We start from the raw sequence: 9,924 nt of genomic DNA on the forward strand, positions 1-9,924 counted from the left end.
AAGGAAGGTAACCTTCTCAATACTAGTGTGTTTACATACTAATATATCTCATATATGCAAGCATGGGCTTTTTGATAATCTTATTTCTCATGTGCTGTGTACCAAACACTTTCTTATCCCAGATTCCTGCCTTTCTGAGCTTCATTATTTCGGTGGTAAAACCAACATTTCTAAATCGGACTGAAATCTATTTCCAAATTTTTGATGTGGTGTGGACTGAAATCTATTTTGTCTTGTATAGCGATAGGGTGATAATGTGGATTTTTGCATATCTTTTTGACATGATACCTGCTGGGTCTGATTCTGGGTTTCTCCTTTGGTGTTTGTCAAAGGAATAGACTTCAACATACTTTAGAACTGTTTCTGTTTGGTGTTGGCTTTATCCATATCTATGCCATTTCTCGAGTTGATTATTTCAGTGTAGTGACATGTGGAATCTTTGTATCTTATTGTTTCATCTTTGTTCTTTCCATGCTTTTTTGCTCTCTAATTCATTCTAGTTTAATTTGTAGCTAACGGAGTCAAAATTGACGAAGAAAGAGGAAGGTATGCTTCAATGAGCTTCATTTTTTCTTTATGAATTGAAATATTGAAGGTTTAAACATAGAAGAAATCCCATTGTTTTATTGCTCGAACTTATTTGCAGAAGAGGCAATTTGGAGATCTAATGCTTTGGAGCGGGATGACACTGAAGCACTTAGGTTAGTTACTTTTGCTTAGATGTGGGGTGCTTCCATATTGCATCATTTGGAGTATATCATTACTCATCTTTGTTTTTTACTTTGTTCACTCTTTACGATTGCACGTTACGCTAAGAAACAAATAGTGTTTTACAAGTAAAATTTTGTTGCTCATGATGCACACTCCATTAGAAGTTTTGTGATCTTAATTTGAGTTATGAATATTTTGTCTAAAATGCCAAAAAAAAAAAAATTACTACCAGGGGATAAAGGTGTTAGGATGAAAGCTCATAAGATTACTTTTGAAGAGAACTACTTATTATTTAGTATAATTATAATAGTAGTACTTTTAGTTATTCTAAATTCAATACAATTTTAAAGGGTGTGTTTTCATAGGGAAGTTGTTCAGTAAATAGAAATAGCTTTCATGATCATCGAATAAAAAAGAGGCCATTCTGTTAAATAGTGGCTGCTTTTTAATGAATTTTAAACTCACCGCTTTGCAAACCTTGACATGATTTAAAATCATGGAATAACAACCATTATAAGTTGTTACTCCAATGTATTAGCCATTTATAGTGTTTCTTAAATATTTATTAGGGACATAGAGTCTAAAAGACTAATAGAGTAACGAGCTGTATAAGTTGTTTCTCTAACATATTTTTCCTTTAGTCTTTTGAAATATGTATTGATAAGCTTTTATTTAAATATGTCCTCTAGAAAATTTGAATCGTTATTATATAAATGGATATTTTCAAGTTAACAATTCATATTGCGATTTCTCCAAAACGAGTCGTAACGCGAGGGCCTACATTTGCAACATCGTCTCCTGTATTGCAATCGCGATGACATCTGTAATTTTTTTTTTCATGAACGTGATACATGATAAGATGTGAAGTTAATAATGAAGTTGCAAGTTGTAAAATGCGCAAGTGCAACATTTTCTGTAGGGTTTCTTAATGTCTGTTTGGTTGAGTCTACACATCTCTTCCTAGTTATGTGTTGCTTGTACATTGTACATGAGGGATAAGCATTGGAAATCTGTAGATATTTCTCTATTTTTTAGTAATCTTTGTCATGTGAAAGATAGTTGAACCAATGTTCCCATAATTCTGATGGTCATGAAAGCTGCAAATGAATTGCTAACTTGTATTCCATTCACATTCCCTTGGAGTCAATAAATCCATGTAACTTTTGACATAATTTGGATTCCAATCACATTCCAATTACTACTCGATTCACGAAAATCGCAATGAGTTGTTAACTTAAAAATATCTATTTTTATCATAATGATTCAAATTTTCTAGAGGATGTATTTAAATTAAAGCTTATTAATACATGATTCAAATCGTTAACTTGGAATCAAAAAGTAATAGAATACTTAAATTTTTTTTTTCATATGTTAAACCTTTACTCCCTTTTTATAATTATGTTAAAGTTACATTTCTTTATTTTGATATTAATGCTTAGGTTCCACTCTCTAAAGCCCGAGGTTCTACAAAAGTGTCTTTGTCAAAAGGCCATCTATTTCATCATTTTATTCATTTGTGCACTTCATTACTTTTGGCTCATTAGCTCTGCTGTTTGGCGTTGTAGTGATGTATGTTATATGTGAAGTTGATATTATCTCCCTTTGAGGAATCCAAATTATCTTTTAGTCATCAACTTTAATGCTCAAAACTCAAAGTCTGCTTCTACTAATTCTGAGTTATCTCCGTTTTGCTCATCTGCTGCAGAAAAGTTTCAAGACAAGAATATTTGAAAAAAAGGGAGGAAAAGAAATTGGAAGAGCTCAGGTACTCTTGCAATATTGTTTTATGATCTGTTTTTATGGTGCCTAACTTAAATAGGCATGAGGCCTGATAGCTTGCTAATTCACATGATTTTTGACTTCTCATTTGATCTTTATATGGTCATAATAATGCAGAGATGAACTAGAAGACGAGCAATACTTGTTTGATGGGGAAGAGTTGACTGAAGCAGAGCGTCGTGAACTCAGGTGATACACTGCCCAAGTGCCCATGCGCTTATTTTTTTATTTTTTTTTGTGAATGTCATTACTGTGAGTATGTGTCCAAAGGAAATTTAAACATTTTTTGTAATTGGATATTGTTTTCTTTTACTATTTGTATCTAGATTGTCTGCTGGAACCACATTTGTGATTGCTCGGTGAAGAGTCATATATACAATCTTTTGTAATTGGATATGTTTTATCCCTTTTCTTGGTGGTTTACATGTTAGGTACTAGGCAGTGTTGCTTCATATGAAAATTGATTAGGCTCTTCTCAAATGTGAGTTTCATCTTGCGGCTGCGGGTGAATTTATGCTTGTACTTTTTCCATAATAATCAGGATAAATCATCTAAAAAATAATAATATTCTTGCTTGCATGCACTATTTGACATTTAAAGCAAGGTTTATGTAGATTTTTTTTACACTTAGAATTTGTATTTCTTAAATTTGCTTGGATGTTTCAAGAGTTACTATCCTTGAAATTCAGCTGGTCATGATCTTTTTGTTATGACAGGTACAAAAAGGAAATTTTCGAGCTTGTCTCAAAAAGGATGGGAGAAGATGCCAGTGAGATAAGCGAGGTAATATACAACTCTAGTTTTTGATATGTGATTGCTGTTTTTGACTTTTTCTTTAGGAATTTTTTAAAAAATTATATCAAGCTTTGAGATTGATGCTTTATCTGCAATCATTGTTTTAGGAAAATTCAAACCTAAGAATCTCACCTTTAGGTGGTCAACTTTTAAAAATCTCAAGTTGTTATTTTTTTAAAATCCCACCTTTTAACCCGATTTCTTTTCCGAGGACTTTCTCCTTTGGTAGCTATACTAGCTGTATTTTTTAAGAATAAAAAATAAAAAAAGCTTTGTATCTCGTTCTATTTGGTAACTGATCGGGCAAATTTTGTATACCGCAAGCGCACGGTTGACGTGTAGTTGCGGGTCGAACACAAGGAGGCGAGTTAATCAAATTGTTTGCTTTATGATTACAAGACACAGGTAAACAAAAGATTTGGTTGGGAAACTAATTCTATGATGCAAATAAACTAATGCAAAAGCAATAACAAAATGGAGATGACAATGATATGACAAGCTCTAGGGTGTCGGGCGTCGCCTGATTCTAACATGGGAGTCAATCACTCTCACGATTGTATGAGATTGAGTCGTTGGCATAATTAAACGTAATCTAATTAATGTCAAGCTTCCGCTCTATTGATTATTATCGATTTAAGACCAAACTAGTGTTAATCCTCAAACTTCCGTTTTATTGGCTAAAGTAGTAGGAATTTAACTTAAATATATCTCAATCCTAAATTAATCCTAATCTCAGCTTCCGTTTTATTGAAAAGGTTAATAAAGATGTTTAAATTGAGATTCATTAAGCGTATGTTTAATTATAGACTCAAATTCACACAATCAATCGATAAAATATCATCCCATGCTTCGAATTAGGGATTATACCCTAATTCTAGATAAGAAAACTACTCACTATGCATAATGATTAAGAACATGTAGTAAATGACAAATAAAAATAAATGACAAAACAATAAACAAGAAAACTTAATAATCTTGAGAAAAATGTAAATGTAAATTGCAAGGAATTGAAGAGTAACAATGGTGTTCAACAACAAAGAGTGCTAATGGAAGTAGAACAATACAGAAAAAAAAACTCAGAAATTAACTAAGGAAAAAAACTGTTCATCCATGATAAAAAGTAACCGCCACTTTATATAGTGGCTCCAAAAATTGAGAAACCGTCGAGTATCAGGGGCCACAGCCGAGTCGGCTGTGGATGCACCTCAGAAGAAAGCCGACTCGGCTTCATAGACTGCCCAAAACCTGATTTTTCCAGAACTAAAAGCCGACTCGGCTGTGACCCTTTTCGCCATGAAAGCCGAGTCGGCTGTGGTCACTGCTAAGATGCCATTTTCCAGAACATTAAGACGACTCGGCTGTGCTTGACTTTCCTCTTTAAGGCGAGTTGGCTTTGTGTACTGCCTCAAAATGCTTGCTCCAGAGGCTAGAGACGAGTAGGCTTTGCTCTGGACTTGAAAACTCAATACTTAAGGTTGTTTTGTGGCTTTTTTTGGTTATTCTATAACTCGCGTGCATCGATCTCCTTCACATAATGCCCTGCAATTTGTAAGAGCCACAATCTTTGCACATATATGTCAAAATGTCATCAAAATCAACCCAATTACTCCCAAATGATCAAACTATTACAAATTGGAGTAAACGGACTAAAACCATCCTAAATCGCCACTAAACTTCATCAAAGGAGCATAAAAATGAACGTAATAAGTGCGAATAATTGCACTTATCAGTAACCCATAGAATTAGACCATTGAAACATGTACCCTTATCTTCTTCCTTTGGCTTCGACGCAACAAGCATACATGTAACACCCCTGGCCTACATCCCCATGGTTGTACTATACAAAAATCAGTAATTAAAAAAAATGGTTAACTACTCTGCTGCCCCTGCTAACAATATGTATATATGCATATATTAATGAACGATTCTCACAAACATTTTCTTGGTTTACTAGAAGTCGAGAACTCTAGAGGCTAGAAATCTTTCACTTTTATAATGGATAAAGAGTCATTTTGCGAACAACGACATTGATTGAAGACTCCTTACGTACCAAATGGCTTACTTGATCCTACATCCCATTTACAAACATATTCAATCCAAAGTTGCTCTTTGGACAAGAATATCATGCTTCCTCTCAAGCTCGGCTAAATGAACAAATGAAGACAAATCCTGCAACAAATGGATCCTGATTTTTGTCTAGACTGCTTCATCCACATTCTCTCTCCCTCTAACTAAAAACCATTTTTCTTTTTCTATGGTGGTGGTAGTAGTAGAGATGATGATTGGCGAAATTTTATTCTATCCCTTTTTCAGTCCCCCATTTTTTTTTTTTTTTTCTTTTTTTCAATCTATCCCTTTGCACATTCTATTGATTTGGAGTTTTGGACAATTTTCTTTTAGATCTAGGGTTTTGGTTGGTGATGAAAATCTATGGAGACAATAAACAATAGAATAATTATTTGATTATTGACTCATGGAGGAGATTTAAAAGAGGAGAGAGAGTGTGTCGAGGGGAAGAGGGAGGAAGAGAGAGAGAAAGGATGGAAGGGGGTATAGAAGGTGAGAAGGAATGGTGGTGAAGTGAGGGATAGTGGGGAGGAGAGAAAAATTGTGGTGGTGATTATGCTCTTGAGGTTGATGGTTTTCTTCTTGCTCCATTTTTGTAATCCTTGTTCTCATTTTTCCAGTTTAAGCTCACATCTTTAAAAAATTCTACTTTTTAAAATTTATTTTAATACCTTAATTTAAGTTTTTTAAAGAAAAAAGAAATTAAATGTTTAAAAAGTCAAATAAAAGGTTAAATATGATGGCTAGGTTACACGTCATAAAGTTCTTTAAAAGCAAATCAATTTAAAAGTTGAGAGTTTTAAAAGATAATCTAAAAGTGAGATTTTTGTAAGCTAACAATTGAAAGATGGAATTTTTAGTTTAAACTTTTTTTTTATTTTAAAAGAATGACTTATTAATTCATGTGCACCTCTTTTTATTCTAAAGTTGCATATGATTCCATCAAACAACTTTGTTTTTACAACGGTAAGGTTGCGTCCATTTAATACTCCTTAACCATCTAGGTGGAATTTGGGAGTCACTTAACGATATTAAGCTAGTGAATATGTGGAATATTGTATTATTTGTATTATATTATTATAATTATAATAGTAATAATAATTATTAATAATATTATTTGTTAATATTTTAAACGTTATTATCATCACTATCATCATAATGATTATTACTATCATTGTTATTGTTAGGTTTTTATTTTATTTTATTTTATTTTTTTTTATTGTTGTGTTCTCCGTTAAATTCATGCTATGGTTGAAGTTGTGTTTTGTTTATGATTCGTTTGAAAGTGTCTGTATATCGATTTTGCTTATTCATACACGCTTCATGAACTTGACTAGCAGAAATAATGAACTTGTGTTTCTTAAGCTAATCAGGAAGTTTACTCGCAAGGGTGAGCTAACCCCCAAACTCATGAGCCAGTAAAAAGTTTGAACTTTTACATCTGATAAAAGCTTGTTCATTTTGTTGATCTTGGGGATTTTTGAATCTATTAGCGTTACTTAGTGCTTGAAACAGTCTTGAAAGAGAAAACATATGCGTGTATTGAGAGTTCTATAAGTACGCTGCATCTATTAATGAAGAATTTGGAAGTTTATCTAATATTTAATTTTAAAACCTTCCCTTCAAACTAAGTTCTAATGTCCTACTTTTATAAGTGTGCTCTCTTTGGACATTGATTAATTAGTGCGCATGTGACATTTTTTAATTACAGTATAAAATGCCGGAAGCATATGACGTAGAAGGAGGAGTGAACCAAGAAAAAAGATTTTCCGTAGCTTTACAGCGTTACAGGTCTGCAATTGTAATTTTTGACATTTGCTACCTACATCACTTCGTACTGTAACATGATTGCCTATTTGAGTATATAGTTTATTTTTCTTTTTTTTTTTTCTTCAGAGATGGTGGTGAATTTGGAGGTAAAATGAACCCATTTGCTGAACAAGAAGCGTGGGAAGATCACCAGATCGGTAAGTTGGTGTATCAGTCATAATAATGAAGCATGTTTCGACATCTTTTATTTTCATAGCCTCTCGCCCATCTAAACGGAGCCCTTTTTTTTCAGGAAAAACAACACTTAAATTTGGTTCTAAAAACAAAATACAGAATGCAGATAATTATGAGTGAGACATCTTTTTTTTTTTTTTTTTTTTTTTTGCTGCATTTGACTTCATTGATAATGGTTGAATGTTCAATTTACCACTCCTTTCTGTTTAATTTTATTTTCAGATATGTCTTTGAAGATAAGATTGACTTTGTTAAGACTATTGTAATGAAAGGGGATGAGGTAGACTAAATTTAGATCCTAATTTATTATTTTTTATGGGTATTGCTTATGCCAAATATTGTCTATAATTACTCTTTTTGTAGTTTGAAGATGAGATGTTAAACGAGTCACGAGAGAACTCCAAGGCAAAGTCCGCCTTTGAGAAGCTTCAAGTATGTATTTCGTGTTTTCATTTATGTTGTACTTTTAGTTTCACCATCATTTATATGACGATTGGATAAGAAAAGTGTGGAGTCATATTATTGATATGAGCAATATAATATAAGAAATAAAATGTCAGATTTTATCTATAGTATTAGCTAGTAGGATGGATTGAGTGTCAATAAACTAAACATGCTGCAAAGCCAAAATAGTGGCCCTTTTACGTTTGATAGGACTCCCTAATGTTACATGTTACAGGAATTGTCATGCTATGCTACTCAAACTCGCATGTTTTGTGCCCAACACAATGGAAGAATAATATGTGTATTGAGCTATTATAGAGGGTTTTGTGGCCCTTAGATTGAGATTACTTGATATTCCACAAAGACAACTTCTGAGTCCTAGGGATGCTGCAAGTATCGTTGAAATTTGTTGCCTTCAATTGAGGTTGTCAAAGCCTATGTGTTGTCCTGTTATATTTGTGTAGTCAATAGGATTTTTGTGTCTTATGAATGTCTGTTTCTATAAAATGTATATACATATTAATATTTTCATAGCCTTTATCGATTTTCTGGTTCTATCTTATTTGAACTGCTTTTTTATCACTAGATAACTCATTATTGGTCCTTGGTTCTTAGTTGAACATTGTTTAATTACTGTTTAGGAAGAACGGAAAACTCTTCCAATGTATGCATATCGAGAGGAGTTATTGAATGCTATTCGTGATCATCAGGTTTATCTTACTTCTTATTATATGATTCTTACCAGTATTGGGGCATTGTTAATGTGCTGCAAGGGTATAACGTTATGATTGGTTTCCCTTATCTGTATTCTTAGGTCCTTATAATTGTAGGGGAGACCGGTTCTGGAAAAACAACTCAGATACCGCAGTACCTTCATGAAGCTGGCTATACAAAAGTTGGAATGGTAAGAAATCTCATGCTTAGAATATGTATTCGTCTACTTAAAGCAAGACAAGGCTTATCTGTTAAATGTTTTTTGAATTATTTTGTGTACTTTGCTTGCTCGATGATGCACATTGTATTTTCGTTAGATGAATTATGTTTCTGTACGATAATCAAATTTTACCTTTTGTGGAGATGTTTTAATGCTAATTGCTATATTACTTTAATCAGGATTTTGTATCATTGAGTTTTTCTATGCATAGAACTAGGGTTGAAATCATTATTACACCATAATCCAAATCGTAGGATCGTACAATTTTACGATTCTTGAATTTCCGAACTATCCAAATTGGTCATAGAAGTTGAAACGTATAGGATTTTCGGGATCGGTTTGAATTGATGCAAGCAAAATCGGCTCATGATTGCTTAGGATCAGCCGATCCTACAAACAACTTGTTCTTTGGTGTTTTTATTTTTTGTTCGCTTATGTACTTATATCATCACGTAAGCAAAATATGATGCTAACGTATTTATAAAATATATGCAAGTATAATTATGAATGTGTAATGCCTATTATTTTCTTATAATTAAGCACTCTTAAAATTTTAACAATTTCTTTTTACTTTTAGGACTTTTAATCTTAAAATATGAATTTTACCAAATTTTAGTAATTTGTAAGATCATATGATTCAATGATACAATCCAAAAATTCAATTCAATGTGCTCTCACCAATTTAATGTAGGATGGCAATCTGGATAACCTTGATTGTGATGGTACAATAAGTACAATAAATCAAAAAATTAGAAAATTTGCTCTTTCTTATTGCATTGTTTTTTGTCTTTGATTGACATATATTAAAAAATTGATTTGACAAGAGTTGTAGTGAGGTGACTTGTGAACCTTCTCTTTAGAAGTACCTTCATTTAAGCAAAATGCATTTGAAAATGGCACTTTCAGTTCATGTGAACTTGATTTTAGAAATTGATGGTCAACCGAAAATGACCTTTGTTATTACAAAGGTAAGGTTTCGACACCCGACCTCCTAAATCCTGCTTTGGTGGGATCCACTAGGCATTGAGGTATGGGCCAATGGTTGTTGCCTGACCAACTGGAAGTATTGGATGATTTGTTGAAGCTGCGTGTTTAAGAGCCAACTATTATAAAGTTGTTTGGCAAAAATTAGTTGTTGGTGGGTTGTTTATCACAAAAAAAGTGGGTAAAAAGCAAAAAGCTTTCGGCTT

This window comes from Amaranthus tricolor, chromosome 10 (genome assembly GCF_026212465.1).
Source record: "Amaranthus tricolor cultivar Red isolate AtriRed21 chromosome 10, ASM2621246v1, whole genome shotgun sequence".
Taxonomy (NCBI): domain Eukaryota; kingdom Viridiplantae; phylum Streptophyta; class Magnoliopsida; order Caryophyllales; family Amaranthaceae; genus Amaranthus; species Amaranthus tricolor.